The following is a 27,263-nucleotide window of genomic DNA, read 5'->3' as shown; positions in this document are numbered from 1 at the left end:
TTCAGTATTTGAAAAAAAACTGTTTCTCCTTTTGGACATTTAATTACTTAAAAGGTTTCTAGGTTGCTGAAAGGATTCAATCATAACTTGAGTTGGTAATTTCAAACTGTGTTTCTAGAAATATTTCTTGCGGTTGTCTGTTTTTGTTTCTAGTTTTGTTTCTAGTTTTTTTGCAGTAACCACTCTTTTCAGCAATGGCTTTGTAAGGCTACTGACATGCGTCTGTCCAATCTACCTAAAATACACTTTGTTCATGCTTTCAGGGCACTAAGTTACTAATACCTCCTTCAACATGCTTTTCATCTTTGTTTTAGTTCCCCTTGTGGATTATGATTTCATCACTGGCAGAATGAAGAATGAAATTATTTCTGAATCTCCCAAGTGAATCATCTTGCTTAATCCACCATATGTCTGACATCACTCCTTCCACCGTAAGTCCAACTACAATATTATTTCTACATTTGTGTATTTAGTTACTTGAGTGATAACAAAATCAGCCTTTGTTCTTCTCTTAAAAAAAGTTGCTTGTCGGCAGTGCATGTATACGAGAGATGTATGAATACATGTCAATGAAAAGCTCTTTCACCAGCATGATATTGTATTTCTTTTTTAATCAAACGATGTGTGCACTAAATTACATGTATCTGTTTTTGTTGTTTTAACTCATTTTCCTTGTAACCTATAACAAATTAGAGCTTCATTTGTTAAAAAACAATAAAAATAAATATATAATAAGTGAAGGGCCCAAGTCCCAAAGTTTTGCATGGGAGACCGCATCCGGCGCTGCTGAACCGCTGAATGCAGGTTTGGTGAATAGGAAGACTGCGTATACTTGATTCCTCCTTATGCCCATTCTTCTACCAACCTCCACTTCCTGCATATCCTCTAGGCAGTTCTTTTTCATCCCTGGTTTCTCCCTTTGCCACTGTTATCACATATTTTCCTTCCCTCTCCTTTCTCCCATGAATGCCTTCCTCTTTCTGTGGGTCAGAGTAGATGATGAAAATTAAGTTTCAGCACTCAACAATGAAAAATTAGTTCCGGTGCCCACCACCTACAGCCACCTGCACAAATTAAACACTGGTAAAGACCAGAGGTTTGCTTTGTTGTTCTTGGTTAATCCTACTGCATGTGTGATATATCCGGATTTTCTTTTCTCTTTCAGGATCCTGTACTCCATTGGTTTTCATCGTTAAGTAACCCTGCCACCATGTGGAGAGAAATTTGTTACTCTGGACTTTTTCAGTAACGGTTTGTTATCTCCCCACCAACTGCAGCCAGGCTGAGGAATCGTTACAAAATACCAAGCACCTTACTCTAGGCATTGTTTTGGAAGGAATATCTACCATATGTACCCGTGGATCAGTTCAGCTGAGAGTAGAAAAACGGAGCCTATCCCAGGTCAGGTTAGACGTTTTGATTCCTACCTTACTGCAGTTTTGTCCTCTTTGTAAAGTTTCCATGTTCGCTCGTGTAGTTGTCCTGCGAATAAACATATCTGCCAGTGGGAGAAGAATCAAATATGTGACAGCTTTGCATTTTGAAGCAGCCAGGATTAGTAAATCTACCAAACATCATCCTTTCTAAAAAAAAACTAAAAATATTAAACATTATTTTTAATTAGGATGTGTTTCTCTCATTAGGATCATTTGCTACTTTACCAAACTTGACATGAAGGGCCAGATGTAATATGCATTTTACCGGTTTGCGACCGGTAAAATGCATTTTCAAATGAGCCAATCCTATTTTGCAAGTCAGTAACCTATTTTTGACTCGCAAAATAGGGTTTGCGAGTCGCTATTAGGAAGGGGCCAAGGACGTCCCTTCCTAATAGCAAGTCGCACTGTTATGTAGAAATGGTCACAACACATTTACAGTTTACCACCAATTTCAAATTGGTGGCAAGCCATTTCCTTTTTAAATGGGGGCGCCCAAATATTTTCAGTGCAGGCAGTGGACTGCCCACTCTGAAAATATGAAAAGAAAAAAAAAAATGTGAAAATATCTCGGTTTTCTTTAAGGAAAACGAACTGCTTTATTTAAAAAGCAAATGCAAAAAGAACAGTTGATGGACAGAATGCAGAACAATGTAATACATTCACCCCTGTACAGAGATCTGGGCCTAAATACATCATTTTTTTGCTCACCATGCCATTCCAGTTTGAACGCAGCCATATCCAAATCAGTCTTGACCCTGGGCCCAATGGAAAAAAGACCAGCCCAAACTGCCAGGCCAGGTTCTCCCTGTACTGGAAACAAGCATCCTAGGAACAGTTAAGTGCTTTCAGCCCTCATCAGCTAGGATAGCTTGACTCCAGTGGCATGGAGAGCACAGGACCCACGTCTGGGCATACCCGTCCCACTTGGGGTGACAAATTCAAAAAGAACAATTGATGGACAGAATGCAGAAGAATGGATTTAACCCAGATCTTTTGACTGGGGGTGAATGTGTGGTTTATTCAGCATTACGTCCATCATTTGTTTGCGTATCACTTTTCGCTCTCAGAGGGATGGGTATGCCCAGACGTGGGTCCCTTGCTCACTTTGCCACTGGATTCAAGCTAGCCTGGTTGATGAAGGGTAATACCCTGACACCGGTCCCAGGATGCTTGTTTCCAGTCCAGGGAGGACCTGGCTTGGTAGTTCGGGCTGGACTGTTCGCATGAGGCACAGGGTCAAGACTGATTTCCATATAGCTGGGTCCAAACTGGGGTGGCGTAGTGAGCAGACAAACGATGGATTTAACCCAGATCTATTGACTAGAGGTGAATGTGTGATTTATTCAGCATTCTGTCCATCATTTGTTTGCGTATCACTTATTTAAAAAGCAGTCACAGACATGGTGGTCTGTTGACCCCAAGAGGCCATCATCCTTGTGCGAGCCGGCTATTCCCAATGGGTGGCAAATTGCCATCTGCCTCATGAATATTAATGAGGTGGGTCCCTTGCGACCCATTTGGGAATCGCAAAGTGTCCGAGACACTGTTGTACTTCAGGTTTTGCGACTCTGTTGTTCATCTGGCCCTGTGATTCGCCATTGTTCTGGGACATTTACATTATCCGTTGCATTTTCACTGTTCAGTTCATAGCACTAACTCCCTGGATGAGTGTGCGCTCTGTAAGAATACATGAACAAACAAATAATTGGTGTTTTTCACAAGCCTATAGCCAAGTTTCATTTTTATCACTGATTCACCATTATTGTTAAGAATTTTTGCTACATTGAAAGAAGATGCGTTAAGAATAAATGAGGCCCGCACCGCAAAAAACCTGTTTAGACTTTTTATTCACCTTAGCAGCAGATTCCTAAGGCTGAGACCTGACCTATCTGCAAGTAGACCTCTAAAGGACACCTGCTGCTTTCATTAGCAGTCTTTCTGGTAGCAGTTATTCCCTCTAATCCCACAATAATTCATCTAAACCATCTATGGTCATCAGTACGCCAGAAAGTAGTATTAGTGAGCATTACCACCCAAATGCTCTCCATTTGGTTATTAGTCCCTGTTTATCCCTTTCTTCTCACGATTACATACTTTCCATCATTTGTTTATTAAAGCAGCAGTATTTTTAGGCTCTAAATCAGTAATTATCTAAAAAATGACTAAACATGAGAATGGATGCAGAAGAATTAAAATGGCTTGTGATCCAGAGGACAGCATGACAAATATGCAAATTGTCATGAATGACATTTAAGAACTGGAGTCAGCCTAAACCCCTTTAAATATCTCTTCATCATAGAGCAAATCGGGGAGGTGCAGTATTTGGAGTTGGTATTATCAGCACCTGGGAATTTTTATCCTGTTCGCTGTGAGTCTTTTTCTTTGAATCCTGACCTTACACTTTGTGGGATTTATTTATCTTTATTTTATTTATTTAGAAGGTTATATAGAGCGCAAACATGACCCAAGAGTGTATTAGAGCGCTGTACATGTAAGCTAACCATTAAAGAATTTAAGAGAACATAGGGTGATCATCATAGATATAAGGAAAACAAGCAATACATGGTTAAGAGGTAGATCCAGGTTGTAAAGCTTGATCTACAAGTTATTTTGGTGACTTTAAGTCTATAGTGACAGGGAGCTTTTCAGCAACAGCCATTTGAGTTCTTTTTTAAATGAGACGATAGAGGGGCTAGTTCTGATTTCAATGGGAAGAGTGTCCCATATTCTTGGAGCAAGGCCAGAGAAGGTGCGGTTGTAAGTTTTTAAATCTTTTTGAATTTATGTGGTATCAGTAATAGAGTTTTTTGATCTTCTTAGGGTCTGGTTCAGGCCAAATAGAGTTTTTTTGACAGGTAAATTGGAGTGTTATAATGAAGCGCTTTGTGTGTTAGGCAGGCTATCTTGAACTAGATCCTTCAAGAGTGAGTTAGATCGGGTGTAATGTGATCTCGTTTACGTGATCTCATGATGAGTCTGGCCGCTAAGTTAAACGTAGCTCTAAAGTGGGCCAGTCGGGCTTTGGGTAGCTAACTGAATGTCATCCGTCTGCAGGAAGGTTTTTGTTTCCTTAATGTGTTGAGTTGGTAATTGGCTCCTCTGCTGGTTCCACTGATGTAGTTTTGCATATTCAGGTGTTTGTCCAGAGTTATGCCTAATGATTTAGCGGAATACACAACATGAGGAGTGCATTTGAGTGTTGTTAGTATTTTGAGCCAGTCTTAAATGGGGGCAGAGTGATTTTGGGTAGCAATCAGGAGGAATTCCGTCTTGTGCCTATTCAGCAGAAGGTGATTATGAGTTAGCCAATGTTGGGTTTTCAGACGAACAGAGGTAAGAGTTTTGATGTCATCGGGTGATGAGATTTTTAGGTATAATTGAGTGTCATCGGCGTACATGTGGTATTGTAGTTCAGAATTTCGGCCAGAGGTTCCATTAGATGGGTAAAAAGCGTGGGTGAGAGTACGAATCCTTCGGGCACTCTGATGATGCCGGCGTACTGGTAGATAGAGGTTGATTTTGATTATTTGCGTACTGTTGTGAAGGAATGAGGCAAACCAAGTTATAACTGGGCCAGATGATCCCATCCTTTTTTCGACAAGATAAATTAAGTTGTCATCTTTGACCGTGTCGAATGCTGGTGAGTGATCGAGAAGTAGAAGAAGGCAGTTTGTTTTGGGGAAATAATCCCAAGGCGTCATTGACAATGCGTGTTAGGGCAGTTTCGGTACTGTGTCCGGATCTGAAACCTGATTGGAATTGGTCCAAGATGGTTTGTCAACCACTGAAGGGCCACAATAATATTGCACTTGAATCTTTCATTGTATACAAGGAGCAGTCATGGTTTATTCCAAGAAGTGGAGAGGTTTAGAAACTTAAAATACAACCGTATACAACACATAGCACCTAGTAATGGGAGATTTTCACAAGCAAAGCGACCACAATGAGGACCCTGCTATTATTTCGGCTCAATCGAAGGCAACACATTTATTGTATGCCACAGTATTGAGGCTAGAAATGTTGACCTGAACAAATAAGGAAGACCGCCACATCGCTATGGTAAGCATAGAGGTATATCTTTCCTACTTTAACGCCTTATCTTCTTACCTTGAAGATATAAGGCATGTCAATATTTGTGAAGTGCAATATTAAAAACTCACATTGTCACTCCACACACAAAATCAACTGTGGAGGTTCGATGGTGGGTAAATGATCCCCCTGATAGACAAGTGATTTTTGCCTGCATCAGTCTTGAAGGAAATCAAGGGGAACATGAAATGAGTAATCTAGAGTCTTACCAGCAGAGGGGCTTTCACAGCCTATAAGGTTATGATGGCATAAACGAATCCAATTTGGGAAAAATCTTGACAAAATGAAGGACATGACTTCTGCAATGAAATCATGTATGGTGGCCTACGGTGGAAAATGCTGGTGCAAATCAGTGTGGAGGAGACTGGGGTCCTAGGAATTTCTGGATGCCACCAAGAAGTAACTGGAGCAATGCTCTTGATTCACAACTAGATTGAGATACAGAAAACCTCCAGATGAGCGGCCATGGGTTTCCATCTCCTGGGGAGAAGAAAGATGTGACAATGGTAAAGACGTTTTTTTTCATGCATCTCACCTCTTCCGGTTGTTATGGAAAAGTTATTATTTTACCCACTCTAAGTCCTCTGACCTAAAGATTCTCACTTTCTCTGGAAAGTGATAGTGTTCCTGGGTGATTCTGATTGGGTTGAGCACATTGTGAGGTTTGTTCAACTTCTGGGCCCACCAAATGGCTTATAACTCACTGGCACTGGACAACAGATTTCCTGATAACATTGAGACCTATTGTCCTTAGGATGCTTTGTGTGGTCTCGGGTTTCATCTGAATCATTGGGGTCTCTTTAGAAAAGATGGGGCATTTGATGGAATGCAGGCAGTGGCATTGGAACACAACCTTTACTTTGAATCATCAGTGTGTGCTACTCAAAGATGCTCATAGTAAAATGTGTCATGCTTAGAATAGTCCACACTCATTGATTAAAAAAAGTGATGTATAAAAAATTAAAAAATCCCTGTTACCCGGAAACTTTCTTGGCAAACAACACATTCTCTCCTACAAGAGAGGCAGTCTAATGACGGGTGCTTTTTGACGCTGCATTCTCCAGACTCTATTTATGGATCCACTTGATTCTTCTAGTTAGACATCTTCCAACTGATTCCTCAAGCTTGAATATCTTCCAGTTTTCAGACTTGATCTGGAACCTTTTTTCCCAGCATTACCTGTTCAGCATCACCAAGTGGCGCTACACAAATCCAGTCACAGCTCATCCACCTCAAGTGTGTGGCTCTGTATAGCACTGCCTGGCAAGTTAACAGTGCTGGCAGTGCTGTCATAGAAAAACAGTTCTTCCACGCTTCTTCAAAGAGATTTCCAAGCCTGTTTTTTATTTTTACTGATAATATTTAATTTCTCCATGAATATGACAGCGAGTAGGCCAAATGTCACTTCTTAAGGTCTGAGGTTTAATTATGTCATAAGAATATATCCTAATCAGACATCTGTACGTGGTATTTAGGATCGAACCACTACCCCACAGCATGTGACTTTTGCTCTTCAGTGCAACTGAAGCCATCTGGAAAAGGGGGCCAAACATTTTATAAGGCCAATTAAGAACACTGCAGAGCACAAAAAATACATTAAGAAGGAAAAATACTCTTCCTTGAGCAAATAGGCCTAGTCCCGGGATGGTTAGCAAACTTGGCAGTATGATTCCTGGTCTCTTTCTCATGGTCAGTACCTATTTCAGTTCTGCGAAATATGATGCTGAATTTCCTGATTCCATCTTCCCATCTGTGCCGGGTTGAGACCTTTTGACAGGCCAAGTTTGATATTTTCAGGCCAGTCCTCAAGGATTGTCCCAGTCCTTCATTTTTGCCAATTCTGGTGGCTCTGCCCCTAACCCATGATGTACCCTTGGTGCCAATTCTGAAGAAGCTGCTACCTACAAAAGCACATGCCCTCTAACCTTCAGTATCACCTATAGCAGCATTACCTGTGCTAATGACAGAGCTGTTTTCACCTTTGCAGACGGCAGACGCTATCCAAGTGGTGAACGAATGTGCCTGCTTTGATGATAAACCTCCACCACAGTCCCTCTCTAGTGTCCACAGATTTGTACAGATGGAGGAAATATTCACATTAGATTCTGAGACCCTTGATATGATCAATAGAATTCATGGGTGCATGGAGAAAGATTAATCTGAGGTTGACAGACTCCTCCTTCCTTATGTGTAACGCCTACATGACTGCCTTGGCCAGCATCGACGAAACCCTTGTACTAAACATCATATCCTACTCCGACAACACCCAGTTCATCCTCTTGCTATCAGAAGACCCCTACGCGATCAATGGCCAACTTCCACAGGTGCATGATGAGCGTCGCTGAATAGATGAAAGACAACTGCTTAGAACTCAACTCAGACAACAAACATAAGTGTTGATCTTCGGCAACAACATCTCTCCGAGGAGCGCCTCCTGGTGACCTTCCGAACTAGGACCCTCACCCATGCCGACAGACCAATCCCTCAACCTTGTTATTCTCAACAGCAAGCTCACCATGAAAAGCCAGACCAACGCAGTCTCCTCCCCCTGCTTCTTCACCCTTTGCATGCTCCGTAAGATCTTCAAATGGTGCCACGTCAACAGCAGGTGAACTGTCAGTCAAGCTCCTGTCACCAGCGGGCTTCACTATGGCAACACACTCTATGTAGGAATCACCTCTCACCTCTTGAAGAGACAGCAGACCAATCAGAATTCAGCAGCCATACTCATCCCAGATCTCCCTAAGCAGACCCACAGTACCACCCCACCTCAAGAAGCTCCACTTGCTCCCCATCCAGAAGAGATGTCAATTCAAGATGCTGATCCACACCTACAAAGCCCTCTACAACCAAGGGCCAACATACATCAACCACCGCTGGAACTTCCACCAACACTCCAGACATGCGCTTCTCCTCCCTATCCCTCGCTCATACGCCTGCATCTGCCGAAGCAACAGTGGAGGACAAACCTTCTCCTACCTTGCCACAAAATTCTGAAATTACCTTCACCTTTGGATATCATCTTCGCTGCTTGAATGCACGAAGGACTCAAGTCCTGGCTGTTGAACTGATCATTTCCTTGCAGCAGGGCTTTCAGCACCAGGGTCCCCTCACGGGTGAGTAGCCATGCTATATAAATCCTGTTTGATGGCTGATGATAAAAATGTTGGCACATGTATGTATCACAAAAAAGATGATGAGTACTACCAACAATGAATCTTTGCCTTGTGTAGCACCATCCACAATTAATGAATGATCCGTAGCTCCATTTTGGCCATCAAAAATGCTCGTTATTTGCCAAAATGTATTCACAGAGTGCCAATGTTCATGTGGAAAGTCAAAAAATGAAGGATAGCACTCAGAAACTGGCATGTGCTTAGAACTACAAGGTGCAAAGTGCAAGTGGCCTAGACTCGCTATCAGAAGGGGACAATCCATAAATCTGCAGCCTTCAGTCAGAAGAAATCTGTTCATTCACCTCTGTGGCACCAAAGGCAGTGAAAGAACACGATTTAACCTTGCCCGCTGCAGAAACAAAGTCCAAAATCTTGACCAAAATTTGATGTCAATCCTCAGCGACTGTGGAACCATTGTTGCTGTTTATTGAAGAGCCAGCTCTACCTGCCCCTCCAGACAAATCACGTCTGTGACCCTCTTTTACAGGACAAACAGAAATAAAACAATCTAACCAGCATTTCAACAGCCAAAATGTATTCTCTTTTTCTATTTATACATACTGTTCATGTAAATTTATCACATGATTATTTATAGAAACTGGGCATTATGCCAGAGTGTGGGGAGGGGGCACACCTACTAGAGGTTGCCTTTTAACGCCCAAAACTCAGATTTCCAAAAGTATTAAGGCAGTTACTTAACCACTGAATCCAAAGGTCCCCCAACCAACTCACAAACAAATCAAATAGCAAGATAGGCATGCTCCATCCAACCCAAAATCTTTGTTGCCTCACAGTTGAATGGAAATTTGGTGGTAGAGGCCTAATCTGCAGAATTAAATCTTAACACCTTTTCCACCACTTCTCTGGATTGACTCCATGGGCAGAAAGGTTTTTGCATCGGAGAGTCTAGCTTAATGCACTGTGTATGATACATGCCGCAATCCTTTTCCTTGGCCATATGAAGAAGCTTTTCTCTGACGGGTCAGCAGTGGCTTGGACCCCTTCAAAAATCTTGAAATTTGGCTTGGATTTTGCCACTGGTTCACTCAATGACCATGACTGTTACTTCATGACAGTATTGTTGGATGCGTCCTCTAGGCTTTTCGGGGTATGCCTAAACGGTATAAATGGAAATGCCCTTCAGTGGGGAGTGGTTATTCAGGGAGAAGCTGACTCTTCCCTGGAACATGTTAGGAATAGCTGCACTCACTTGCTGGGCCTGGCCTCCCAGCAAAGCTGTTGCATCAGCAGTACAGTCTCTATGTGGGCTTCTCCAGGGGCTATACGTATTGCTTTCCCACATGCGGTGAAAGACATGACCTGAATGAAGATTGTCTTCCTCCTGAGAAGATTGCCAATATTTAGGATATGAATCAGATGTTTCTAAATCAGACTCTGATTCAGGTTCTCCAAGTCCTCCACAATTGAAGTCTGATGGTTTTGTGCATCCTGTTGGTGTTGCAAGCAAAATGGTGTCTGATGACCCTTGAGTGGTGTTTAAGATGGCAGTGGTTGACACATCAGGGCAGATTTTCAGTTCCATTCTTCTACACCACCTTAGTTGGTAAATGTGTCGCTCCAAAATCTTGGAGGGTGGAACCTTAAGCCCACTATTCTAAGGGGTGCCTTTTTGTAGGGCTATGTACTCAACAGTGTGCCTTTGGTTACCATCAGAAAAACAGATTCACATAAATGTGGTTTAGTTATTGGCACTCTGCCTTGCTTTGTAGGCATTGTTCCATTCCATCTCAAGAAATATTATTCAACTTATGTCCCGCAACACAATCACCATCCAATACATCGACATAGAGGGTGCTTGTTGGCCTTTGCCCCCTCTGCAGGGTCACCTGCACCTGTTTTCTGAGCCCATTTGCGTTGGCATTTAGGACTCTCTGCCCCTTATTACTTCTAACTAGTTAGTGCTAAAGTGCTTGTGGTCTCTCCCTAAAACATTGTAAAAATGTCTTACACCCAGTTGGCACATTTAATTTGATTCATTTTCTTATAAGTCCCTAGTAATTGGAACTACATGTACCCATGACCTGTAAATTAAATGGCAATGTGGGACTGTAGCACTCATTGTGCCACACTAAAGTAGCCTTTTAAAACATCTCAGTCCTGCCATTGTAGCCTATATGTAATTTCAAACTACCATTTTGACATGGCAACATAAACCTATGCCAGGCCTAAACCTTTCTTTTTAATACATATAAGTCACCCCTAAGGTCGGACCTGGACCGCCTGAAGGGCAGAATACAGTGTATTTCAAAAGTTGGACATGTACTTTTAAGTTTTAAGTGTCCTGGTAGTAGAAAACAATGACGTTTGTTTTTCTCTGTTCCAAGGCCTATATCTCCGATTTGATAACCTTTTTTAAATCTAATAAATGCTAACCTTTGATTGGGAGCAGGTGGGAATATCACGTTTAGAGTCACATGAATTGTATTTGAAACCATTTTTATGGTAAAGTTGGATTTTAAGTCACAATCCTGAAAAGACCACTTTTAGAAAGTTGCCACTTTCTTGACCTAACCATTTAGTGCCTACAGCCTGTATCGTAGGGCACATGACTAGGTGTAGTTGACATTTAGCCTTTCTGTATTCCTCCCAGACAGTGTCACAAAGAGGGACTGGGTGTTGGTAGAATGGGCTGTCCTGAAAAGATGGGTGTGCACTTACAAAGAACAACACACTAGCCTTTTGTCATCACATACATCCTGGGACGAGGACATGGAGTAACGAAATTCAAGAACTATCTGTGGGGGAAAGTCCCAGTAGTTTCTTGTACTTCAAAGCTGTCTCCATGTATAAAAATAGGGCCCTCAGACCCAGTCCTCCATACACTCCTAGACCTGTGGACTCTATAGAAGGAGTGCCCTGCTGCCAGATGACGGTCCTGCTGCTTGAGGCCTGTCCTGCTCTCTGAGAAGGAAGACTGGACCTGCTCTCTTCATCCCAGTCTGAGTAACTCCAAGGGTCAACTAACTGACTTCATGTTCTGAGCTACAGGGATGGAACAAGTTCTAATACTGCCCAGCTGATCTGTTGCACTGGGCTTACCTGGACGCGCAACTGGACCTGCCTGAACCCTGCCCGCCTCAGCGAGAGAAAACTCTCAAACCTCAGATGGAGACAGTTCTTGAACCCAAAGAGGTGGCTCTCAGGTCCTGAACCTTTGGCTGGCATTAGAGAGAGCACTCCTCAGTGAAGTTTCCATCAAATCTGACACAAAGCTCCAAAAGCTGTGGCGCACAGCTACAAGCTTCATCGAGAATGGCACCGAGCAACGCAAAGCCTTGTAAAGCCTCACGGCTGATGTTCATCGCATCCAAAGCCGAGTGACCCATAGTCCCACAAAGACTTGCTCCACAGCTGAAAGCTTATTCAGAACCAGTGGTGAGTGACGCGAAGCCCGACAAAGCGTTGCTGCATAGCCTCATTGGAAAAAATGCCAGATGATGCAAAGTCTTGCAAAGCAGAGCCACTCAGACCATGCACCAAGTATAAAAGGTGCAACTCTCAGTGGGCCAAACATGGTGCTGTGCTTGGACTGCACTCCATCGCAGTCGACCTGAACTTGTGGCTTTGTTCGAGTCCAGCATGACCAGATACCCTCAGTTGGCGCTTTGCACCTTTTGGCACTACTTTTATCTAAACCTTCAAAATGTAGTATCTCCAATTCTAATGACAAGAATTTTGTTCTTTGGGTCTCAAATTGTTTATTAGAACATAATCTATCTTTCTAAAAGGGTTTAGGATTCTTCTTGTGTTGGTTTTTTACTTTACTAATATTGGTCAGTGGCGACTACCCTTATGATATATGGTGAGGTGCGATGGCACCAAACTCTCCATATTGCTGCACTTCTCCTCCCCAGATGGCATGTCTCTGCCCCGTGTCCACGAGCAGAAATGGAAGTAGCTGCTTCCTGCTCAGTGGAACACGGGTCTAATCAATCCTGGAGCTGCTCTCATCAGCTTGAGAGAAGTTCCAGGATTGGTGGTTGCAGGCTAACCCAGCTCTCATTTTGAGGCAGGAGGCCTGTGCCCACAATCCTCCAGCTATTTCACAGCCCGGGGATTTCTGGGTCTACAGTGTGCATGTCGGGTTGGCCATAGGTAGCCAGCCGGCCAACCCGACTTGTGCACTGAAAGGTTGTAGCAGTAATCATGCAATAGTAGGATTCAGCCCCGCCCCATGCCTCAGGCTCACCCTGTGCACAGCGCAAGCTGGTGGCAAAATAAAATCACATTATTATGCCATTTTATTTATGTTTTTGCCTGTTGAGCTGGGATGACGCTCCACCGCTCTAGTGGAGGAGCTGCTACTGCTGTTGGTCTGCTGCATAAATACTTTACACATTGCCTCTAAGTTAAACGTGACTGCTTTTGGGCCAACCTACCAGAGAATTAAGCACAGGCTAATTTTGTGACTTTTGTGGTTCGCTCTGACAAGGATTGCTGTTGTTGCTTGAGAAGGATTTCACCCCACTCACCCAATAACCAAATTTCTTACCGTGATTTGTGTCTTGGACCCTGTTGCAGTGGGCACTGCAGAGGGGTATGTTCCCAGTAACCTACACCTTGCCAAACTCCATCAATGTCAGTTCAGAGTTGCCTCACTAAAGGACCATTAATGAGAATTTAATTGAGAAGCGATGGCATTCTCTCCTCCAAGTTTCTCATGCACAGATTATTTTGCCATATACCCCTCTGAAAAAGCTACTTTCACTTGGTAACAAAATTCTAGTGTATACTTTATCTTCATGCAGATTCCTTACTGCCCTCCATTCTAATCTGATGATTGAGTGCTGGGTAGAATAACATCCCAAGATATGTAGATGTGCATCTGCTATTTTGTCACTGTTGAAAAATCTCTCATGGTTCCTTTTCACTTTCTTTCTATGGGGTACCTCCTGGGGTGGATGAAGTAACAATTAGAGCCTCTTGGCGCCAAATTGCGGTTCTGGAGACCAGTTTCTGGGGAAAAGGTTTCAGGCTCCAGTATGGCGCCTGTAGGAATATGATAAAGTGAGGCGTCTGCAGGAAGATGTAGTGTAAACCAGAAATATCCTTATCAATGTAAGTAACTTTTTGCTTAATATTTGCCAGGGTATGATTGGCAAATTAGTGGGCCATTTCCTATTAATTATATCCCTTAGATGCCTTTTTTTAGTTGCAGTGTCTTTAGCTAGGTAGCTACAAGTAGTGGTTAACATTTCTGATAGCTGTGGCACCCACTGGACCTTAGCACCCACCACAGCCAGTGACAGCTCAAGTAGTTACTTGCATCTGGTTTCATTAGAGTTAGTTATAACATGAGCTTTAACAGTTAGTAGATCTGAAGTCTTAAGAGCTAGATTAGTGGTTGCAACAGTCTGGATTCAGTGGCATGGGGCCCTACACCAGTAGAGGAATGACTGATATACTGGTTTCCCAGTAATTTCAAATTAGGTAATTACAGATGCCCTACTTGCATGAGAGGGTCATGAACGCATCAATCACACCCCTCTTGACTCTTGAAGGAGATCCTTGTTGTAGATGTTGTTTCTCCTAAGCAGCTGAGCTGGGGTGACCTTGTGACTCCAGGCCTGTCTCATTGTCTTGAGATGTTATTGTTAGATGTTGTCTTAATGGTGCATCTATCATTCTGTGCCTTGAGCTGTCTTCCTTATTATCAGTTAAAAAAACTAAAAAGTGAGGAGTGAGATGTTTGAATTTATGTTGCCCAGTGATACTTACTAGTACCAAAAGCAAGCCCATCGTTTGTATCCACCAGGCCACTGTAGAAAGAAACCAGCCATATCCAAGTCCATAAGAGTCCAGTTCAAACTACTGGCCCTGCCCCACCATCAGCCCCTTGGCCTCCTACCAGGAAGAAACACAAGCAACCCAAACAGGTTGCGTCCTATTTATGTCTCATCGTTTAGGTGCAGCTTGATTCTAGTGGCACAGATAGGCGAGTACCAGCCAGCAACCCCCTTGGTGTTACTACCGTGAGGTACTCTCTCTCCTCTCTCACACTTTTCTTGGAAATTTTTAGGTGGGATTAAGCCTGTGATGGTTTTTAGGACATTATTACGATACACCACCACATTTTGAGTAGTGATAGGGAACACACTCTAGGGAACTGAAAAGTATTAGAAACCCCTTTAAGTGTTGTGTTTTCAGGATTGGGTGTACTGTAGGCTAGGCCAATTGCTGTTTGTAACTGATTGAAGAGTAGACAATGTTTTTTTTTGTGCCCAGTACGACAGCTCTTCAAGCAGCAAACTTGCTTAATATTTTGATTCAACGTCCAAGAGAGCTATCATCCTATAGTTTTTTGGGTCAGCTCTCCTTCCGCCTTTAAAAAGTGGATGGATAATGGCTCCTTTCCAATAATCTGGAATGTGGTGACTAAACCAGCAGTAGGGGAATAGAGGGGCCAGGTGATTTGTCCACAGCTTGATGTCTGCTTTTTACAGAGCCTGGGGAAAACTGTTGGGTCCGAGAGCTCCGTCTGGCCGGGCCATGTTTATAATTCGGGATATTTTTGGTCTCGGCGCTTCGGGTGCCTTTGATGCCTTACACAACAGCTTGTCTTGCTGATTCAGGCTGGCGATGGTGTTTACCTGAGCCTAGATGTAAAGTAACTTGCAGCTAAGCCTAGAGTAAAAGCACCTCATAGAAAATGTTTTTGAAACAGGCCTGCATGATTTAGCATTCAGTATATCTGCTCATGTTCCATCATGCCAGAGTATACAAAGAGACAAAAAGGTGCTGTCATACAAAGTGATTACATTCTCAGGTTTTGCACTTCCTCACCCAATGTTCCGCACATGGCCTCAAAACCTTTTTTCCTTCTACAGGAGTCCTAACTCTTGTTTGTTATTCCAACCAATTATTGACATTAAAATTCTCAGAAGTGATTCAGAAAGTAAAAACAGGACAATGGCACTGCTCGTGATTTATTATATACATAATCTGTAAAGCGCATGGCTACCTACATTTTTTTTTTCCTGTGATAGGGTCATCTACAGCCAGATTAGGACCTGCAAGCAAGTAAAGGGGAACCTACTTAGGGGAATTCTGAGCACTGGAACAGCCAAGTTTTTAAGGATTTACGAAACACAGAGAGTGATTGACACACTCAATCTTGGAGGAAGATCAATCCACAATCTTGGAGGAAGATCATTCCACAATCTCGGACCAAGGAAAAAGAAGACACTACCTCTTTGGTGTGGTTTCCTGATTCTAGGAATTACTGCCACCTGAAATCACTGGAGTGCAGCGAGTGAGCGAGGATGTATGAAGACACCAACGCTCTAAGATATGAAGGTCCTGAATTTGCAAGGGTTTTGTGCATGCAGCACAGAGCCTTGAAATACACTCTGCGCTCAGCGGGTAGCCAATGAAATGTCCGAAGCAAGGTGGCTGTAGAACTCAATTTAGAAGGGTGGAGCAGAAGGAGTGCACCAGCATTTTGATCAGTCTGGAGGAGCTTAAGTAAAGTTTTTCCCACCCCCCATACAACTCCTTCTCGCTGTCTAGTATTGAGATTTCCAAGGCCTGGACTACTGTTCTCTGAGCAGCAATAGGGAGACAGTATAAGATTTTTCCAAGCCATTTCATGATGCCAAAACAGGTAGCGGAAACCTAATTAATTTAGTGACTCATAGTGAGTTTGTAATTAATCCACATTCCTAAACTTTTTATGACCAATACTGGACTGGCAGGACTGCCCATGGTTGAAGGCCATAGCCGAGAGTCCCAGGGAATAGAAGGATTCCCTACCAACATGACCTCGGATTTATCACCATTTTATTTTAGGGGGTTGGAGCACCTCCAACGTGATACTTGATTAAGGCATGAGTTGAGAGCCTGCACATTGTGGTTAAACTACGCTGACAGTGATACAACTGTATATCATCAGCATACGAGAAAAGTGTATCTACCTTGGATTTTCTCTGGGCTTTTCTGTCGACCTCTCTTTTCTTCAAGAACCCTAACCAAAATGCAAAGTGTATGGCTGCTGTACACATTATTACCTATAATCATGCCCTCCTAACATTTGACGGACTTCCTAACTTCCACTCCACATTGGTCATCAGCTTACCAGAAAGCAACAGAGTTTATTTTCTAATCACAAACCACTCAAAGTCCTGATTGACTTCAATGAAAACTGTTCAACCTTGAATGGAAGGCATTTTCTCCCTCTTCCTGCAGAAAAAAACCCCCAAATCTGTTGTGCAATCTGAAGGAGCTCTAATTCAATAAATATGACTACTTTCACTCTAAACTCAAAGCGGCTTGTGCCCCCTGCAATACAAGGAGCAACATTTCTGCCCAGGAATGAATTTCAAAAGACTCACAAAGAATGTGCACAAACAGAAATTATCTGCATATGAATAGAGAACCTATGCACCCCAAATGTGCTTCTGGGGAATTGTGGAAAAGTTTGAAATTCACCTTTTCACAATATTCCCTCCAACATGAACTGCCTCAAATCCCTTTCCTACCTGACCCGAGTGTGATAACTTGTTTCTTATTTTTGTGTACTGGCACATATCATTTTGAATTTACCCTCATCTCTCCATATTTTTACATATTGTCTGAGTCTCCTGTTGCTTCGTGCCTTATAAATAACCTCATAAAAGATTGCATATATTCTTTTATTAATTCCTTCACTTCAAGATACATATTTGATGTTCATAGTACAGCGATCAGTCCTTTAGTTAAGGTAGGCCACGTTTGCGTTCTCTAAGTTCATGTTGGAGGTCGCAGCCTTTTTATGTGCTAAGATTTATTTTGGACTATATTTGAACGACTAACTCATGAAGGTATAGCTTGCTTTATGGGGCGTTTCAGGAAAGCACTGAAAACACTTTACACTAAATTGGGAAAATGATCTGAGTCTTTTCCAAGTACTTCTACCGTCATTCCTGTGGTTGTGTTGGAGGATGAACTTGCGCTGTTCTTCGTCCTTTGAGAAATCCGTTCCCTACCAGTTGATTATGATTGTTGCTTCATGTGTAGTTGCTCACATGTAGCAATTGATCTTACATGGAAAATGGTCAACTAGAGGGCAGGCATACTGTATCAATAAGATGAAACTGAAAGCTGTCCATGTCCATCTAGCTTTGAAATCCTTTCTACCTTTTATACAGATAGGCATTTTTACAGAAGATGTCCAAATGGAACAAACAGGGAGGGCCAAAACCTCAGACACTTTTAAGGGAAGCTCAAAAGAGTTGGCAGTGTCTACTCTAAATCGAGTCTCCTGATAACTGCAATTAACCTGCAAGGCCTTGGAAATATCAAGGCAGAACAGCAAAGCAGGCCCTTTTGGAAGACCAAGATTGGGAGGCAGACAACAAAGTCCGCACAGTCATCTTTATGACTGGGGTACACCAAATCTCAACATTATGGTCAGCAAAATACACAAATTACTTGTGACTTCGCATCCAGATTGCCAGTGCACAATTCCAATGGAAATGTCCTGTCAATTTATTGGTATACAGTATATGTGTACACTGTTCCTCCAGTTGTGCTCTTCCTGAAGGTGGTTGTCAATCTAAAGCAACACAAAAGGACAAAGGTCTGTATTGGCCTTACCAATTATCATAAATGCAAGACCTATGCAAGAGGCTACTCTGCCGGCCTTATTTTTTTTCAGGGTCTTGAGTAAGATTATAACTTCAGCCCAGCCTTCCTTTAGTGAGATTGGCTGCATGGCTCCTCGAATGCATGCGCCCCCTGAAGGAGGTGATGCACATTACACACTTGCCAATACAAGGGATTCTGCATCTAAAGAAGCAAACTGATTTAAATCTAGGCGTCAGCCAACATCTGTAAAGGTACATTTGTTCCTCTCATAGTTTATTGTAGATAGCCATCTCATGCATCATTTGTTGCTGCCCACCCCTTAGAAGGTTCCTGCATGGCCTTAAGAAAGTATTTGGCTTTCCACTTGGGAATGGTTATTACCCCTTTAGGATCCAATTTTCAACATGGGTTTATCCCAGGTAGGGATACTGCGGATCATGTAAGACACATAATCGCTCTGTGAGTTTGGGTTCAGGCAACAGACTCTTCGCTGGAGGTGATCCTGTTGGACACCAAGAAGGCGTTCGACAGGGTCTCCTGGCAGTATATGTGGGATGTCTTGCGATGGAATGGGTTCTGCTGTGAATTCATTCAAGCAGTTAAGCCCTTATATCTATCCCCGGAAGCAACCACGTATTTCTGGACAGGAGTCAGAATCATTCAGCATTAGTAGGGGTACAAGGCAAGGGTGCCTGTGTTCCCCTTTATTATTTGCATTATATATTGATTTATTTTGTAATAATCTAAACCAGAACATATATATTAAACCAGTAAGCTTTTATAATGTTGAGTGTAGAGCTTTGGCATACGCCGACGATATTGTTGTACTCACCAGTGATATTTCGTCGGCGCTGGCAGTACAGTTTGGTAGATTTTGCGGCTATAAGTTAAAAGTAGACAAAACTCAGATGCTTTACTCAGGTACTGAATCACTAGTGTACCTGCCAATTGCGAGACAACATACTTGGAAATAAAAATCACATCAGATGTGGATATGATTCCTGACTTGAACATTACCCCCGTGACGTAACATTGGAAAGATTAGATCACCTTCATCTTTCTCTTCACGGGAGGTGTAATGTTCTAAAAATGTTAGTCCTCCCGATATTTCTTTATATGTTCAGAACAATTTCCCTTGAGTTTACTTCTACATGTTTCATCAAATTAGAGAGGATCTGTTCTAGATTTTTCTGGGGATATCAAAGACCGAGAAGGGCATATAGGAAGATGGTTCTGCCAAGACATCGTGGGGGTTGGGGTATCCCATACTTCTTGATGTATTACTGGGCCGCTCTGCTGCAATATATTGGTCCCCTTGTAGTTGGGGCTAAGGCTAAGAGTCCCCGTTTTCATATGCTGTCCATTTATACATTTGGGTTGGGAGATGGGACCAATTCTTGTTTAGTTAGGGTAATAGAGTCCAGTTACTTTAAAAAAAACAAGTTTAAGATACTTAAGGCTGCGTATGCAGTATGGAAATAGATTAAACGTAAGTGGAACATTTTAAGTCTTAATGCCTATACCCCCTTTTCTGCCTCTGGGTTGCTTCCTATAATCTTCTGGGATCAAGTAACATTTAGATGGGGCTTAAAGGAATTATGGCGTCTTGGGGATATTTTTGATGAAGGTAAACTTCTGTCCTTCTTAGATTTACAGGAGAAGTTTGGTTTAGGTAAACAAGATTTTTTAAAATACCTTCAAATCCAAAGTTTTCTGGGTCGGACAGGGTCAGGAATGGATCAACAGTATATTATAATCCCATTAATCTGAAAAATGAGGAAAAAACCCCCAATAGGTAAGCTATATAAACAATTGTTGGAAATACTCCTGATTTGGGTACATGGAATAGAAAATGGGTGGATAAATTGGGAGCTGAGGGTATAAATATAGAAAAATCGCTTGATTTGGCAAACCAGGTTTTAATGACTGGCAGACTACGAAGTCAGCATTATATGGCCATCTTCGATTTATACTATACCCCCTGTAAAATTACAAAATGGGGGGCAACGAAGGGGGATAAATGTAATACTTGTGGAGTGCGGCTACAGACTCGACACATGTTTTTTACTTGCCCAAGATTGGGGCTGTATTTTCATTAGATAGAGAATTTTTTAGCTACAATTCTTGGAGCTCCCATTATAATTATGGGGGAACTAGTAATTATAGGTGTAGGGTCTGATAGGGAGGCTAATTTAAGATCGAGATGCACAACTGCTGTGCTATTTATTGCTATGGCTTTGGTACGGGCCTGTTTCACTAATGACTGGATCTGTCCTGACCCACCACCCTTTATCAACTGGGGGTCAAGACTATTAGCCACGTATAATTTAGAACTGTCAATTTAAAAGACCAAAGGGAGAAGGAAAAGGGCTATGGGATGTAAAATCTGGACTCCAATTACGGATTGAAGTCAATGAATTTAGGATAGGGATTGAAGGATTGTTTGATTTTTTTGGTATTTGTTGGCTTTTTAAGAAAATGCTGCTGTTTAAAAAAAAAAAAATATATATATATATATACATATAATCTAGAGAAGTGCTTTGTCTCGATCATGATAAAATGAAATGAATTGTTCGTATGGATTATTATTAATTTGTCTGGGATTCCCAGCCCAAGCCAGGCTAGATAGATTGTCTTCTACTTTAGATGGAGTAATACTCATGATTGTATCATAACTGTGACATGGTTTCTTTCTTTGTTTCTTTTTGGATGTATATAACAATTATAATGTACATAATGCCTCAACAAAAACAGGTTAAAAAATTCAATAAAAACATTTAAAAAAAAGAAAGTATTTGCCCCAGTAAGGGAACATCCCTTTACTTGGTAGTTGGTAATTGTCCTTTTAAATCCTATTGGCAACACCATTTAAATCCATGCATTTGGGGGACCTGTAACATGTATGACACAATGTAACTTTTAAAATTGATATTCCTTCTGCTAGAAGAGTGAGATGCAACTGTTATTCTCACACAAGCCACCCACAGTATTCTGCCACAGAGAAAAGGTGATAAGAACCTACGGACTCAACATCATGTCATATGCAGACGACACCCAGCTCATCCTCTCCCTATCCAACGAGCCCAACACCGCCAGACGCAACTTTCGAGAAGGCATGGAAGCCGTCGCCAACTGGATGAAAAACAGCTGCCTACAACTAAACACCAACAAAACAGAAGTACTCATCATGGACCCAAACCCCGACGCCTGGAGTGACACCTGGTGGCCCACCGCCCTCGGAAACCCACCAACCCCCACAGACCACGCACGCAACCTGGGAATCATCCTGGACTCCGAGCTCAAAATGGACCGCCAGATCAACTCTGTCTCATCTTCCTGCTTCCACACCCTCCGCCTCCTTCGTAAGACCTTCAAATGGATCCCCCTCGAACACCGAAAGACAGTCACTCACGCCCTGGTCACCAGCAGACTCGACTACGGCAACGCACTCTACGCCGGATTAAACAAAAACCTCATCCGCAAGCTACAGAACATCCAGAACGCCGACGCAAGACTGGTCCTCAACCTGCCAAAACACTGCCACATCTCCCAGCACCTGCGCACACTCCACTGGCTCCCCGTCGAGGCGAGAATCACCTTTAAGATGCTCACCCACGCACACAAGGCCCTCCACGGCACCGGACCAGCATACCTGAACAGCCGACTCAAATTCCACGTACCCCAAAGGACCCTACGATCAGCCCAGCTTTCCTACGCTGTGGTTCCCCGCACCAGAAAGACCAGATCGGGAGGCCGCTCCTTCTCCTTCCTCGCGGCCAAAGCATGGAACGCCCTTCCGCTCCACCTCAGACAGACAACATAGCTCCCCATCTTCGCAAGAAACCTCAAAACCTGGCTCTTCGACAGACCCCCTCCTTGATGGAATGGAACCTGCACCCCCCCAACTCCCCCCCCACCCCTAGCGCCTTGAGACCCTTACGGGTGAGTAGTCGCGCTTTAACAAACTCCTGATTGATTGATTGATAAGAACTCATCCAAACTATCTCCCATACGTAATGCAGAGTCGGTCACTACATATAAACTGTGGATTTCATAGAGTACGTGTTAGACCTGTCTGTTTTTTTTTGTAGTCCCTCCAATTTATTATTTATTTTGTCCCCTTTTTGCCCCTCATACCTTTAATAATTTTTGTCCACTAATTTTTTCTAGGTGTTGGTCAAAGGGATAGGTGTTCTTTTCCCCCCTCATAGTTTTTCACCTCAGGCCCAGAGGCCTGTTCTGACAGGAAGATAGTTGGAACCACAAAATGGTGGCTACCAACTGCCCTAACTGCCAGACCCAGAACCTGCCCATAGACTAGTATAGGGCATTCCAGAACCTTCTGGTCCCTTCTGGACCACTGAGGGGCAGCCTATATAAGGCGGAATGCTGGACAGCCATTTTGTCTGTCAGTGAGGAGCAGCTAGAGTGAAGGCTGAGGTCTGGTAGGGGTAGGAACCTGAAGGGTGGATTGCTCTACAAGGGAAGCCCTCTGTCAAGGCTTTTCCACCTCCCATTTCCTGTTGTCCTAGCCAGGTTAGTTCGTCCTGCTGACCCTGGACAGTTAGGTGAAGGGGTTAATTCCAGTAGTCTTGGGAGCTGAGAAAGACCCTGCCCTGGGAGCTGAAGTAAGAATTCCCTGGAGCCCCTAAGTCTGTCCAGTAAGGAGGGATAGGGGATTAGTGCTGAAGAAGAGCTCTGTGGCTCTACTCTGAAGGAGCCCCCCTTCTACCCCCCCTCCTCTCTATAGTGTGGAAAGGAAGCACTTCCTTAGTATACAACAAGCTTTTCTTACCACTGACTGATCCTGTGGTGTGTGGCAAGTCTTTCAGCCTGTTAGGTGGAAAGTGAGGGGCTAGGAACTCGTTCCCTTCATCGAAGTAGGAGCGGGACCCCTGGGGCACCGATCGCGCTCCAGTCGCGTTGCTGTGCAGCGCCCCGGTTGACAGGAGAAAGTGAGGGCGAGACACTGTCCAAAAGGCGCCTTCGCGCATGCCCAAGTGTTGCAGTTATTCCTGGCACAGGAGGGGCCTAGGATCGAGCAGGCCCGGGAGTGAAGCGTCCTTCCTTTGAGCGGGTGCAGTGGGAGGCGGCACCAGTGCGAGCGCTACCGCGCATGTCCGCTGGAGAAGTGTTCTCGTCGACCAGCGCTGAGGAGGGGCGCCGGTTGCTTCCTCAGCTTGTGCCCGTGATCTGCCTTTTCCTCCTGCTCGAGCGCCGCACCAAGGAGCTGGCCCGAGCAGGGAGGGAGAGTTGAGAGGCCCGGTAGGGGCCAGGAGGGCATCGTGGTTCCTGCCTTTGTTCCTTCCGCTCGAGCGCCTCACAGAGGAGTCGGCCCGAGCGGGATAAGGGAGCACAGAGGCGAGAGAGCCTTTCCAGCCCTCGGTTCCTTGGCCATATCACCCAGTTTTCCCCCTTGTTTCTGGCGCATGAAGGTTCCAGCTTCAACCTTAACACAAGTAAGGAGATATTCACGTTGGGGAAGTGACCTTCACAACCAGGGTAAGACTAGTGCCCGTGATTGAGCACTGACAAGTAACTGAACAGAGAATCTGTCATCAGGAGTGCAGTGCCCCTAAGGAATCCCTGTCGGGACTTCATTGATTGCTGTGTTAATTGATTATAACTAGTTAATCTTTGGTTCATAGTAAAGGGGAATTGTAGGGGTACCAAATGTAATGGATATAGCATATCTGACTAAGTATAAGTACTGATCTTGCCTCTTCTGAAGTAATGCTGTAATGAAAGGTTTGGAGAGCCAAACCAGCAGAGTTTACTGTAATGTACTAGTGATGTCAATTGATGAATTAATTTAGCAATTCTGCAGGGATTGTATCAATTTTAGAACTAAGCTGTATTGAGCTGTGACCTCTAATAGACAAACTGCTTAAAATGTTGATTTAGTAACTTTGTTAGACTAAGTGTTTTGACGGGATTTAATGTTCCATACTGAGCTGTGATCTTAAGAAGTATAAAGCAGAGTATATTATTTTTATAAACAAGCTCTTATTTTTCCATACTTTGGTGTAGTGTCCTTTTTGAGTGCTATTGCGTGGATTTACTGCTGGGTGGTTTGCAACCTTCACACTTGTGCCTTTAGAAATGCATGTCTTACCCTAGGCCAGGCTACCCTAGGTGACCTGACATCCCAGGTTCCAACAGATTGGTGTCTAGCGGTGGGATCCTGACTGTGGTTGCAGCTACTCAGTAGTAATTAAACGTAATACACTAGCCTACACCAGGAGTTTTCTCCTAGCGGCCCTCCTAAATTGTCCTTTTGTTTTTCCAAATTTGTTCCTGGTGGTGGGGTGGAGGTGGCTTTAGGTTGCCCTTGCAACTCTAATTTCCTTGTGTGTATAACTTGGTATTGCCTATTGTAAAATGGAGTTTGCTTTAGAAAACCTAGATACCTATTCTGTGGCTCAGCTGAAAGATTTCTGCCAGAAAATGGGGGTATTTTTTAAGCATGGTGCCAAGAAGGGGGAACTCCAGACCAGTCTAAGGGCTTGGGTGGAGGCACACAAAGAAGGGAAGGAGGAGGATGAAGGGGCAGACCGGGACCCGGTTGTGGAGATAAATGGATTATTCCACTCGGAGGGGGAAAACCTACTCCCAGGACCAGGGTCCTACTCCAGGAAAGGCAGTTGTGTCTCCGGGGGAAGCTTAACCGAAGCAGAGCTCGCTGACAGGAGGGAAAAGAGGCAATTAAAATGGGAGTTGGCTAAGCTGGAGCAGGAGAAGGAAGAGAAGAGGATGGTTCATGAGTTCAGGTTGAAGGAGTTGGAACTCCAGGCCCTACAACGGGGGCCCTCTCCTGTAATGAATGGTGGCAGCGAATCTAAAGAGACAGCCAGGGAGTCCAGACCCTATTTACCAAAAGATCTCATTGCTAGCTTTAGTCAGGGAGATGACATAGCCAAGTGGTTGGCTGCCTATGAGGTCTCCCTAAGAGCCCATGGGGTGCAGGAGAAGCACTGGGGGGGTGGTTTGTATAAATACATGCCTCCTGCTGGCCGGGACACCTTGCTGGCCCTGGAACCAGAGGAGCAAACCAACTACCCCATCATGAAGCTAGCATTAGTAAGGAAGTTTGGGCTTACCCCAGAAAGGTACTGTCAGAAGTTCAGGGGGAGCCACAAGTTGGGTACCCAGAACTGGGTGGACTTCCTTGACTACGCACGTAAGGCATTGGAGGGCTGGGTCAAGGGCAGTGAGGTGAAGGACTATGAGGGGTTGTATGATCTATTTTTGAAAGAGCACCTCCTCGAGAAATGTTTTCCCGAGCTGCGCCAACACCTGGTGGACAGCAAGCTGACCAATCCCCGGAAGCTTGCAGAGGAGACGGACATCTGGGCAAGTACCCGGGTGTCCTCAAAGGGGACTGGAGGGGATTCCCAAAAGGCCGGACAGGGCGCCCCCCAGAAGAAGGAGGGGGGAGTTAAAAAGAAGGAGTTCTCTAAAGGTCCCCAAAACAATTTCCAAGGAAAGGGAACAGGTTTCACCCCTAAGGTAAACCCGCCCAGAAACCCTAATCCTGGCCAAAGTCAGCAGCCAAGGGTTCTCCACTGTTTTGAGTGTGGTGGTGTTGGACATTATAAGGGGGATGTCAGATGCCCAAAGAGACCACCCCCTCCCACCGGAGGAAAACCACCGGGAGTAGCTAGTGTAGCGCTCGGGGAGGAGTTGCCCTTAGATAAGGGGGGTGAGTGGGCGGGTGTCACCTTAGTGTCCCTGGGAGAACGGGAGATGGTTCCAAAGATCCAGGTGCCCCCAAATACTACAAAGTATGGGCAATGGGTCACCATCAATGGCCAAAGAGGGGAGGCTCTGAGAGATACAGGAGCCAGTATGACTATGGTGAGAAGTCGACTGGTGTCTCCAGAGCAGGTGGTTCCCAATGTACTCCACCCCGCTGCGATGGCTGACGGCAGAATGGGCCACTATCCAGTGGCTGAGGTTCCCTTTGAGTGGGAAAGGGTTGCAGGTTCACTTCGAGTTGCCGTAAGCCCTGCCGTGCCAGTTGATTGTCTGCTGGGGATTGACATGGAGCACAACACTTGGAGAGAGGTGGAATACCGGACGCACTCTGCGATGCTGGGTACACCTGACTGGGCCTGTGTGAGCACAAGGTCTGCGACTGCCCGGAGAGGGAGTTCGCCTGGGTTGGAGCCTGGAACAATGGCCCAACCCGCTGCCAAAAAGGGACAGACCCGAAGACAGGAAGAGCCTGCTTCGGCTTCCACACCCCATGTGACAGATCGGCCACCTGCAGTGGTGGACCAGGAGTCTGTGGAGGGGGAAGTAGACTCTCTGGAGGATTTACCCATCCCTGCTGAGTGGCACGTGGAGGGAGGACCTACCAGAGAGGAATTCTGTAAGGGGCAGAGGGAGTGCCCTACCCTTGAGGGACTGAGGCGTCAGGCTGAAGCCCAGGCAGCAGGTGATGCTACGGGACACCACCATATTTACTGGGAGGATGGACTCCTCTACAGTGAACCCAAGGTACCCTTACCTGGCTCATCAAGGGCCTTGGTAGTCCCGCAGCAATACCGAGCCTTTCTGCTGGAATTGGCTCATGCAATACCCTTGGCAGGACACTTAGGCCAGGACAAGACCTTTGCTCGGCTTGTCCTCCACTTTTACTGGCCTCAGATGAAAGTGGCGTCCAACACTTACTGTCGGACATGTGTATCCTGCCAGGCCAGTGGGAAAACGGGGGTGAAGCTGAAAGCTCCCCTGGAACCACTTCCAGTCGTTAGCACCCCCTTTGAAAGGGTGGGCATCGACATTGTAGGGCCATTGGATCCACCAACAACAGCTGGTCACAGGTTTATCCTGGTTCTGGTGGATCATGCCACACGTTATCCAGAGGCCATTCCTCTGAGGACTGTCACTGCACCTGTGGTGGCTAGGGCCCTGATGGGAATCTTTACCCGAGTAGGATTTCCTAAGGAAGTTGTGTCCGACAGGGGGA

The 27,263-nt window shown here is 44.4% G+C and overlaps 1 protein-coding gene across 1 annotated transcript in view; it reads left to right on the top strand.

Annotated features, from left to right (window-relative positions):
- Positions 1 to 313: 313 nt before the first annotated feature.
- TENT5D (terminal nucleotidyltransferase 5D) overlaps positions 314 to 27,263 on the top strand; it is a 57,210-nt gene continuing 30,260 nt past the window's right edge. Inside the window, exons 1-2 of the mRNA XM_078685919.1 lie at positions 314 to 431; positions 1,166 to 1,401. The gene's annotated coding sequence lies outside the window, so the exon portion shown is untranslated. The remainder of the gene's footprint in view (positions 432 to 1,165; positions 1,402 to 27,263) is intronic.

The sequence above is a fragment of the Lissotriton helveticus genome, chromosome 4_1, assembly GCF_964261635.1.
Source record: "Lissotriton helveticus chromosome 4_1, aLisHel1.1, whole genome shotgun sequence".
Taxonomy (NCBI): domain Eukaryota; kingdom Metazoa; phylum Chordata; class Amphibia; order Caudata; family Salamandridae; genus Lissotriton; species Lissotriton helveticus.
Note: the sequence above shows the minus strand (reverse complement) of the source record. Positions and strands in the feature narration are given on the sequence as shown.